General features: G+C 33.1%; 1 long non-coding RNA gene across 1 annotated transcript; it reads right to left on the reverse strand.

The window, feature by feature from the left end:
* Positions 1 to 3,992: 3,992 nt before the first annotated feature.
* On the reverse strand, positions 3,993 to 10,265 carry LOC122238693. The gene is made up of 2 exons (XR_006217756.1): positions 10,178 to 10,265; positions 3,993 to 4,181 (listed from the first exon to the last, which is right to left on the reverse strand). It is a non-coding gene; the product is annotated as an uncharacterized LOC122238693 (long non-coding RNA).
* Between the last annotated feature and the right edge of the window lie 1,759 nt (positions 10,266 to 12,024).

The following is a 12,024-nucleotide window of genomic DNA, read 5'->3' on the forward strand; positions in this document are numbered from 1 at the left end:
AGAGGATCTTAAGTGTTCTCACCAAAAAAAGGAAATAAAAAGTAACAATTTGAGGTGATAAATGGGTTAGTTAGCTTGATTGGGTTAATCATTTCATAGTAAATATATACATCAAGTCGTCATGCTGTACACTTTCAATAGATTACAATTTTATTTGTCAACTATACCTCAGTAAAGCCGGAGAGGGGGAAAGCTTGACTCAGAATGCTAAAATAGGCAACCTGACTAATATGGGTCAGACCTCAATCTCAATACAGCGCTGTAAGTAACTAAACAGCCGAAATAGATACGTAACCTGTAGGAAGATTGTGAAAGTTGTATTAAACTCCCTAAGACTTATTTGCCTGAATAGAGGAAAAATGAAGAAGTTCTAATATATTTCTGCCCTAATAGGCAGTTAAATCAATTTATGCAAACTTGTAACAAGATTATTGTCAAAGTAATTTGTAATTTTCTATGTGCATCATTCACACAGTGCATTCCTACATAGCTGTTGTAGATGCTATCTCAAAATGTCATTTGAGAAATGTTGAAAGTCCCTCTACATTTATGTAATGGCATTTAGAAAAATCAGGGAAAATGCTGTTCCAATATCCAAAGGAAGTATTTAAGAAATATTGTAAAATATAAATGCTGTAATAAGTTTGTACATGATGCTCACTTACATATTTTAATATTCATACTTATGTGAGCATAAAGTTTGATTCTATGGGTGTGAGATATAGGTATAGTGTCTGTTGATGGGATATGACTGGCAAGTTTGGGCAGAAGAGTTAGTAATACTCTGTTGTGCTGAGGAAAGGAATCCCCCACTGGACCATCAGAAGCAATCCTGCAACATAGGAGACATTAAGAGGCCCTGAGGCTACTGAAAGGCCTCAATTTTGGGTATATATATACCCAAAGAGTATATATTTGAGATAAGGAAAATAGTGTTACAGGAATATAACAAATTGACAGCCTCACTGTTTTGACATTGGCCAGTCTGGGATTGGCACTAACAAATTCAACTTCCTAACATTTTATTTAGCCATTTATAAATCTGCAATCAAAACCCATATTGATAATAGAAGCCTCCTTTACTTGTTGATAGACTTGACACTTGTGTGAAAATCTAAGTCATTTATTACTATACTAGAATTCATCCCTCTAACATAGCTTCTTTATCAGTGATTGTTTCCATGTTAACATGTTGAACTTGTTACTCTAATGGAAAGTCTGGCAGCATCTCTCATATTACTATATAAAAGAAACATTCTATCAGAGAAAAAAATCAGGTTAAGCAAAGCACAAAGGTCCATGATAGCTTATCATGTATCCTACCTAATGTATATATGTGGTGTGTGTGTGTGTGTGTGTGTGTGTGTGTGTGTGTGACGTTTGACATTTTTGGCAGTCGTCGGGTAGTGTGCTATGATGGAGGAATACATATCACATAGGGTTCTCAGAATTGCTAGTGCTAACATAAAGGTATTTCAACCAGTATCTTTTCCTATTCTGGCTTTACAGCGACTCAAGAAATCCATTGTGATTGAGCAAAAGTAAGGAAAAAAGTCTCTGTTTAATTATTCCCATATAAGGTGCCTGTGAATAGATCTACATAATATCAATTCAATCAAATGCAGGAGTTTAGTCAGTAGGATTTTGTCCGTTTTAAAGAAACACTATACTTGGAGTCAGGAAATACAGTTTTAGTCACATTTCTGTCCCCATTAGAGGCTCCAAGTACTCTGCCTAATTTTAACTGTTTTTAAATTTAATTAATACACTTTAAAAACAAAAGAACGGACAAACAAAGCCGTATATGAATGCTAATCTCACACAATACTGTTTTTCTTAGGAACATAATATGGCACCGTACAGACACCAAATAAACGTAGAGTGAATAGATAAGGTCTTTTCTATCCAGGTGTAGTGTAGCCTATCCCTGAAAAATGAGTTAAAGAACCCAGAATGTTCTCCTATTCATGCTGCCTTTCTGCAACTAAATTTTAGTTTAGTTATAGAAATGTTGGTAGCAAACCAACAGTTCACTCCTTAATTTGCGGAATTTTTACTCAGGGAACTATGTGGTAGGTATAGTGTACTACTTACTGAGGGTCTACCATGTACCAAGAGAAAATGTACTGAAGTTGTTTAAAATTACTTCCGACCCAGAACTAATCATCGATAGAAAATTTATAATGTAATTTACATTAGCATAAAAACTAGCGTTAGATTTACCTCAAAAAAAATTCTTTATACAGTTCTTCTTTTTCTGCATACTTAAAAGTAAGCTCTAAGTCTCCAATCACTTCTATAATCAAATGCAACTTATAACATATGCTGTTTATTAATGAAGTGTTTCTTTGATCTATAATTAGAACTTATACAGACATATTATAATTTTCTTTATTCCAATTTCTGCTTGAATTAGCTGTTAAAGGTAAAAAAAAATCATTTAAACTCTCTTAACCAATGATATCCTTCAGAAAAGCATTTTTTAATTGTTGAATTGAAACTTCAGTAGATTAAGTAATGTTAACATGAAATTTTTTCTTAATATGAAATAAATAGGGTGTAGACCTGATGAAAACAGTTAGTTAAAAGAATTCCATTAGCATCATTACAATGATAGAGAAAATAATGTGCAAAATAGAGTCACTGTCATGATCCTGACCTTGTGATACAAATTAAAATAAAGAAAAGTGTCATATTTCTCCATGGTTCAACTTGGGTTCACCTAACAGAACTCTGACAAAAGCAAATGTTTTGTCACTTAGTCTGTTGCCAAGAACATTTTAGTGCATAATTAATGATAATCCACTCTTTAATACGTGTATATGAATGAACACAAAGTTGCTGCTGGTGCAACAGAGACAATATCATGTTCAGTGTGAAGAGAGCAACACAATTTCTACTAAAATAATGAGCTGTGGAAAGGATAATGGAAGGTGTCAAATGCACAATAAACATGATTAGAGTGGACCAGGGAAAAAGAATAATATTAACACCACCAGTGCTTTTCTCTTAAGAAAAATAAACTTTAAGTTCTTGATGGATTTTTCATGACTCCTCTCACCATGTTGTCTATAAATATCATGGAATATGCAACTTATTGCTTTGGTTACACCTTTCTCTTACATGCTGATCCCTTCTTCTCTAATTGACCCTCAAGATATGGTGTTCTCTTAGTGTTGTGCTTATTATTTTACTGCATTTACAAATTGCCTGGGGGCACCTGGGTGGCTCAGTCGGTTGAACGTCAGACTCTTGATTTCGGCTTAGGTCGTGATCCCAGGGTCATGGGATTGAGCCCTGCATTGGGCTCGTGCTGAGAATGGAGCCTTAAGATTCTCTTTCTCTCTCTGTCTCCCCCTCCATCCTTTTCTTCCCCCCCTCTCCCACTCATGCTCATGTGCGCTCTCTATCTCTCTCAAAAAAAATTTAACAGATCTGGGGTGGGTCTGGAGATTTTGCATTTCAAACTAGATCTTAGAAGATGCCCTTATTGCTGGTCCATGGGCCACACTTGACTGGCAAGGCCTGGGGAACCATCTTTGGGCCTTTTCTCAGTAGACACAATCTTCTTGGCCAGTTAATTCACTGCCATGAATTTAAATATATCCTGTATGTTCATGATTTGTTATTCTTTATCCTCAGCCTCATAAATTGTAATCTTCAAAAATATTGATTTAACATATTAAAAATGAAACTCATTATTGTCTTCCTCAAACCCAATCTTCCTGCTTTCTGTCCTATCATATTAATGATACTATCATTTCTCAAGTTGTCTGAGATGTTCATATTATACCCATTTTACAGATACAGCTTTGAAAGTTAGGTAATACATCAAAATGATTCTGCTGGCAAATAAGGTAGCCAAGATTTTAGCACGTTAGTTGATTTATTTGAAAGTCTGTGCTCATTCACTGTATTTGATAACCTCTTTCGAGAATAATTTTCCTCTTCTTTACCTACTGATGAGTCACTTAATCATAATTTTTTTTTTCTGTATAACCTTCTCCAGGTTTTCATGACAGTGTGATGTCTTCTTTCCTGTATGGTTCCACAGCAGTTTGGTATCCATTCTTATCAAGGAACACACCACATTGCATTCCAATTATTGGTTGAGATGTCTGTCCTCAGCCCTTGGGGTGTAAGCTCCTTGAAGTTTGGGACTGTGTCTTATTTATCTGTTACTTTTTTTATTAGAAAAAAAGGAATACATGATAATTTTAGAAATAAATGATATAGAAACACAGAAAAAAAAGAGAGAGAGAGAGAGAGAGAAATTTTCTTGCAAATACTCTCTCGAAATCCTGTTTCTCTTTATTAGGTTACAATTATTATGAGTTTGGTGTACTTTCCCTCTAAGCATTATCTATGCACATCTATTCATACTTGTATACAATCTCTGTATCTACATAGCTATAGGTGTATGTACATAAACACATAGTATATAAGTTGGATCATATTGTACACATATTCTATGACTTTTATTTCCATTAGCAATATATCTTGGGCAATTTTTTCTGTGTAGTTATGTATAGATATGACATTATTTTTAATGGATGTAAGTAATCCTTGGCATAGAATTATAATTTAAAATATTTACATATATATGGACAATTTAAAATTTTCAACATTTTTCTATTACCTATAAAGCTGAAAAATCATATTTCATATTTGTTTTTGTCCCCGTTCAAGTATCCCTTTATGGTACATATCTAGGCTTAAAATCACTGATTCAAAATATATATGCTTACAGTTCTGATGCAGATAGCTAAATTGTCTAAGAAGGCTACACCAATGTATGGTTCCATAAGTAGAATAACCATGATTTTTTTCCCTAAAAAATATATATATGTATGTATTTTCTTATCCACATCAAGTCTTATCAAATTATTAATTTTTGGCAACACTGGTGAAAAATATATCTCATTTATATTTATTTTCATACTTGTGATTACTTGTGATCTTAGTATTTTAGGAGGATGTGGGAATAATTTTTTGCTATTTGAATTTTTTCTCTATGATGGCCATTCTTACCATTCAGTCATTTCTTTTTTATACTGGGCTATCATGTTTTTAATGATTTATAGAGGTTCTCCATACATTTAGAAATTAATCTATCTTGTTTTATATGTTGAAATATTTTTTTTCTCAGTCTCTTTTAATTTTTTAAAATTCTTTAAATGAAATATTCAGATTTCACATTTTCTTATTATTTTCTCTTTATGTTTTGTTGTTTAATTCTATACACATATTTCCTTTACTCTCTAGTTTATTATTTATGTCAAGTTTATTATGTTATTTTACATGCAGTTAGATTCATTATTTTTAGGTATATGGTTAGATGAGTTTGAATAAACAAATAATTATGTAACTACCACCACAAGAAAGATATAGAATATTTTTGTCACCACAAAAAGATGAAATTCTTCTCCTCTGTAGGTGATTGCTAACCCATTGCAAACAACTTACTTTATTTCTCTTCCTATTCTTTTACCTTTTCCAGAATGTCATATAAATGGGAGGGTATATAGTATACAGAATCTGATACCTAGATGTTTTCATTTAGCGTAATGATTTTGAAGTTCATCTATGTTGTGAGTGTATCAGCAGTTCATTCCTTTTTATCGCTGAGTAGTATTCCCTTTAAAGATGAATCATATTTTTTTTTATATATTCACCTATTGATGGATATTTGGCTTATTTCTGAATTTTGGCGATTGCAAATAAACTGTAAACATTCACAAAAAGGACTTTGTGTGGGCTTGTGTTTTCCTGTTTTCTTGGATGGATTGCTAGGAATGCAACTGCTAGATTTATACTCAGCCACTGATTCCAGGTGGCTATACAACTTGCACTCCCAGCAGCAATGCGTGAAAATTGCAGTTGCACCTCATTCTAGCCAACACTTGTTATTGCCAAGTTGCTATTTGCTCAGCCATTTTATATGTGTATAATGACCTCTTATTGTGGTTTTAATGTCCATTTCATGACTAGTGAGGAGGAGGATCTGTTTATGACATGTAGTTACCATTGGTACTTCTGAATAGAAGTATCTGTTCAAATCTTTAATTATTTTTTAAAACATTAGATTATTGGTTTCCTTATTGTTGAGTTTGGAGAGTTTTTCTAGATACATATCATTTATCAGATATGTGTTGTGCTAATATTTTTCCTCAGCCTATGTCTTGCTTTTTATTTTAAGTCATTTTCAAACAGCAGGACTTTTTAACTTCAATCTGATTTATTCAGTTTTTCTTTAAAGTTTGCTTTTTGAATTCTATTTAAGAAATAATCATGTAATCTAAAGTTTCAATGATTTACTTTGGTACATTTTCTTTTAGATTAGATGTTTTTGAGTTTGAGGCTTTTAGCTCTAGAATTCATTTTTATTTTTGTTTCATATGTGTGAGGTGAGGATCCAGGTTCATTTTTAGCCAGGTGTATAATTGTCCTAACATGATTTATGGAAATAATCATGCTTTCTCCAGTAAAATGTCTTGACATCTTTGCAAATATCAATTGACCATCTATGTTGTATTATCTATTGTTATATAATATAGTACCACAAAACTTAGTGGCTGCAAACATTAAACATATATTATCTCATATTTTCTGTGGGTTAGGAATCCAGGAGCAGTTTTGCTAAGTAGTCTAGCTCAGATCTCCCACAAGGCTGTAATCAGAATGTAGGTCAAGGCGTTAGTCAAAACTCAAGGGAGGATCTGCTCCCAAGCTCAGTAATGCAATTATTGGCCTGCCTTAGGTTTTCACTGGATATTGGCTAGAGATACCAGTTCTTTGCCAGGTGGTCCTCTCCATAGGGACAGCTTTCTTCCTCCAGAGTGGAAGATCCAGTTATAAGAGAGCACCCAGGATAGATGCTACAGTCTTTTTACAACCTAATCTTAGAAGCACTATCTCATCACTTCTGTTGTATGCTATTAATTAGAAGTGAAGCATTAATACAACCCATGCTGAGGAGGAAGAAATTCCTAAGGATGTGAATATCTGGAAAAAAAAATTGTTACAAGCCATCTTAAAGGCTACCCACTACCTATGAGTTTACTTTTGTACTCCCTTTGGGTTCTGTAAATCTATAGGTCTGCCCTTATCCCAATACCACAGTATCTAAATTATTGTAACTTTAGGATAAATCTTGAATTTAGGTAAAGTGTATTCTCCAACTCCCCCCCCCACAGTTGTTTTCATTTTTTAAAATTTTATTTATTTACTTTGAGAGAGGGAGAGAGCGTGGGGGAGGGGAGAGAAAAAGTACTTTCATTTTTCTAGATCCTTTGCTTTTTTCATAAACATTTTAGAACCAACTTGTCAATATTTACAAAAAAGTAGGGGATTTTGTTCAGAATTGCATCAAAACTACATACATTTGGAAAGAAATGACATCTTTTTGTGGGGGGTGGGCGGGGGAAGAATTGACATCTTCAAGTGTTTCAGTACCAAAAAAAAAAAAATCCATTACTGTCTTTCTTTAAACTTTTCTCAAACAGGTTTAGAAATTTTCAGTATTCAATCCTACACAGTTTTGTAGATACAGCCCTTAAATATTTAAGGTTTTCTAATACTAAGGTAAATGGTATTCTTTACGTCAATTTTCAGTCATTCATTGCTACTACATATAAATTCAACTGAATTTTTAAATTTAACCTTGTAAACTGAGAACCAATATACTCACCTATTCATTCTAGTAGCTCTTTTCTAGATTCTCTAGGATGATCATAGTATCTATCAGTTTTAAAAAATTTGCATCTTTCTTTTGGATCTAAATGTGTTACTTTCGTTTTTTATTACATTTACTAGGATTTCCACTACAGCTTTGAATAAGAGGAGTCTAAGTAGACATAATCAATCATCTCATTTCTGATCTTTGGGAAAGCAATTTTTAACTATTAAATATGATTTGCTGTAAGTTAGTTATAGGTTTCTAATAGAAACCTTTTATTATATTGAGATTTCTATTTATAATTCACTGAAAATTTTTTTATCATAAATATTGAATGTTTAAAAAATTTCTGCATCTACTGAGATGAGTCTATGTTTTTTTTTTCTTTTTCAGTCAACTGACATTGATTGACATTGAATTACATTGACTGAATTTTGAGTGTTGTACCAATCTTCCATTCCTGGGATAAACTCCAATAGTCATTACATATTTGGCACATAATTTGGCTCACAATACATTTATATATATACACTATATATACATATATAATGTATATACTCACATATGTAATCATACATGTATGTATATATATATACAATGATAAATATGTACATTAATATACACAGATGTGTGAAAAGTTTATATGACATATATATGTAGGATAATATAACATATATTATATATGTAAAATTATCCATATATATTTGAGGCAAACAGAGTGATCTCTGACTATAAAAAGTCCTTTGTGCTAGTCTGGAGAATCTGAGGTTAATATACCATGCCATGTAAAGTCGTTAAAGTTTTAATATCATTATATGGCTTGAACACTGCAGTCATGTGGGAAGAACAATCTGGATGTGGTATAGAAAACTTTTTAGAGAAGAAATGACCTAAGATAGAGGATGAATTTATTTAGAAGCTTATATTCAAAGTCCAGAGATGAGACAAGATGACTCGAACCAGAAGATTAGTAGGATTAATAGAATAAATAGAAAGAGAGTGGTGGGAGTAAGATTTAGTAAAAACAACTCAAAGCAACTTGATTTGAAACAAATTTAATAGTAGAAAGTTCTCAAAAGTAGGTGAAAGGTCAAAATGGCTCTAAAAAAGTTAAGTATGGGTGATCAGAAGAATAATTGTACAAAGGTTAACTTGAATATTTGAGAGTTTAGAATACAACCAGCTTATCAGCTTGGTAGGGGGTGGGGAGGTGGGACACTAATAGCGTTATTGGTGAATTAAACAGAGAATGGAGGTAGAGATTACAAAAAGGGATCTGAGCAGGTGGGAGCAGAGGAATTCTAAATACTGTGGGGAAAATACATTAGGGCCATAGGCAATCTCAATCACAAATTATTAATTACGGTTTCCAAGTGTTGGGAGTCTATAATAGTAGACTGATCTGTCTGTTGTCAGAAATAAAAAGACCCTTTTTCATAAAAATGTCAAGTAAGGCAAGAAAGAAATCAAACTCATCAAGGGAAGCAGGTACATCTGTGTATATTATGAATGAAAAATCACAGAATTTGACCCTTAGAAAGTGTCATTTTTAAGGAAGAGGGGGAAATAGGAACTTTGATGTATATTTTATGAGTTAATTAAAGTGGAGTAGGTATTACTGCAAGTCAGTTTGTTGGCTGGTTTTATTTGCATACCAGCAACAACGTTAATGGAGAAGAATACAGGCAGAGTTTTGCATGTTATATATATATATATATATATATATATATATATATATATATGCAATATATTAATGTATTATTTATATTAACATTTATTAAAATTAATTACTATTAATATTTTATGCCAATGCATATATTATCATATACTAACATATACTATATTAATACATATTATCATATATTAACATGTCCTGTATTAATATATATTATCTATATTAATATATATTAAAATATTTTAAAATAATTCCAATGCTGAAATTATTTTATCCAGTCTTAAAATTACTATATCAAATTGTAACCACCTTATCCTTTGAAACTCTTCTACAGTAATTTCCCCCAAACATCAACTTCTATCCTCCCCTTTAACTTCCTTTTTACTTTTCTTTTTATTCCTTTTTGAACCCATTTGAAAGATATTTTACAACCTTTTCTTGTTTTTCTATCCCCAGTTCTTTCCTTTTACCTTCCTGATTTCATGTGGACATATTTTTTCTCAGATTATAAGTAGGCATTATTTGTTCATTCAACAAATATATATCAAGGATCTACTACCAAATAGCAGAGAACTGTTTTAATTAAGATTATATTCTAAGATACTAATAATATGTAATAATAAATAATGCACATTTAAATGAAAAAATATTATATTATACCTTCTAAGAAATAAAAGCCAGAAGCAGGGCCATAGAATGGGGCCACTTCAGAGAGTGAGGGGTGGAAGGCAGTTTACAATTTTAGAGTAATCATGATAGAACTCAGTGAACATGAGTTATTTCAGCAAACACTTGAAGCTGATGAGAGAGCAGTCATCCATTACCTGAGGGGCTGTCATTGAGCACCAGGAACAGCAGAACCGAGGATCTAAGGCTGAGTTATGGCTACTGCTCAAGGATCAGCAGGGTGACCCAGTAGGGCTGAACCAACTGAGCAAAGAAAACACAGAAGGATATGAAGTCACAGAGGTATAAGGACTATATCATGTAGGGCTTTGTAAGCTACTGGCCCTTATGAGGCAATAAAATGTAAAATTATTAGAGTTTGAGCAGGGAAGTGACAGATTTAATACCAGTTTTAAAAGAATCACTTTGGATACTGTATTGGAAAGAGGCTATAAGGCAACAAGGAAAAAGCCAAGGAGATAAGTTAGGAAGCTGGCTTGGAGAGAAAAATCAGCATTTTCTGATTGTATTTGGTGTGTGAAAGAAAGAGGGGAGTTAAGAATGACTTAAAGTACCTGGCCTGGGGAAGGAGAAGATGGGGTTGTTGTAAACTGATACAGAAAAGTTGTGAGTAAAATAGATTTGAGGGGTAATACCAAGAGTCAGGTTAGTAAACTGAATTTGAGATGCCTAATAGACATCTAAGTGCAGATGCTGATAAACAGTTGGATATAAGAGTCTGGAGTTCATGAAAGACATCTGAGCTAAAGATAGAATATGACAGTTATTTCCATATAGATGGTAGTTAAAACCTGGATGAGATTTTGAAAAAGACTAAATGAGACTTCCAAGGAAATGAGTGTGTCTAGAGATAAGAACAAAGGACTGAGCCCTGGGACGCTCCAGCATCAAGATGTTCGGGAACAGGAGGAGAATTGGTGAAGCATTGAGAGGAGCTGTCACTGAGGCTGAAGGAAAACTAAATTTAGAGGTACTTAGTATGAGGGAAAGATTCACTGGATTAAATGCTTCTGATGGCTAAAGAAATTGATTGAGAAATAACCATTAGATTTCGTATTGTGGGCATCATCTATGACTGTTAACGCCTTTTTGGTATGTGGTGAGGGAAAATCCTGAGTGGAATAAATTTAAGAGAAAAATGGGATTAGAGATGGATTATAGATAGTTCTCTTGAGAATTTTTCGCTATGAAGTAGAAGAAGGGATCAGAAGGGAATATAGAGCTAGAAAAGTTTTTATTATTTTTAATGGAAGAAATAAGAGCATGTTTATATGACTAAGGGGGAAAATAAAAATTGATGAAGCATTTCAGAAGGGAAAATTCCAGAAGCAACAGACAAGAACTGAGATCTAGTGCAAAGTGGAAGTGATGGCCTTAGAAATTCAAGGACTCCATCTATTTTAACAAGAAGGGAAGCAAATGCATAAGTACAGATTATGGTGGTTGGGTAAATATGATAGTGGAAGCTTAAGCAAGTTATCTTTTGTCTGTTTCTATTTTCCCAGTTGTATAGAAAGCACCATCTTTGGCTGAGCGTAGAAATGGAGGAGGAGGCGTTAGGGGTTTAAGAAGAGAGAAGTTACAAAAATAGTCACCTAGGAAGGTGTACTATTGAATGGGTAAGTGAAGTGTTGTAGGACTGCTAGAGACCAGCAGGGAACCCTTAAAGTTCATGGTCATGAATTTAAACTGCATTTAAACACTGTCTATATGGTTGTGGTGCTTTTTTCCAGTTACATCCAGCATGGCTGCAGTAGCCTTAAGAATTAGAATTTTTTCTAAAAGAATACGCTGAAGGAAGAAAAGGGCAAGGAAGTCAGTGGTGTATGGAAAATGAAAGGAAAGGAGGCATTTAGACCAATGATTTCATTCCTAGCAAAATCCAAAAGGGCAGTGACTTTAGATTTTTTGCAGATCTGCAGTGAATTTCAACATATAGAATAATCTTACTGAGAAAAATAAGGAAGTGGTGACAAAATAAATG

Source organism: Panthera tigris, chromosome B2 (genome assembly GCF_018350195.1).
Source record: "Panthera tigris isolate Pti1 chromosome B2, P.tigris_Pti1_mat1.1, whole genome shotgun sequence".
In the NCBI taxonomy this organism is placed as follows: Eukaryota; Metazoa; Chordata; class Mammalia; order Carnivora; family Felidae; genus Panthera; species Panthera tigris.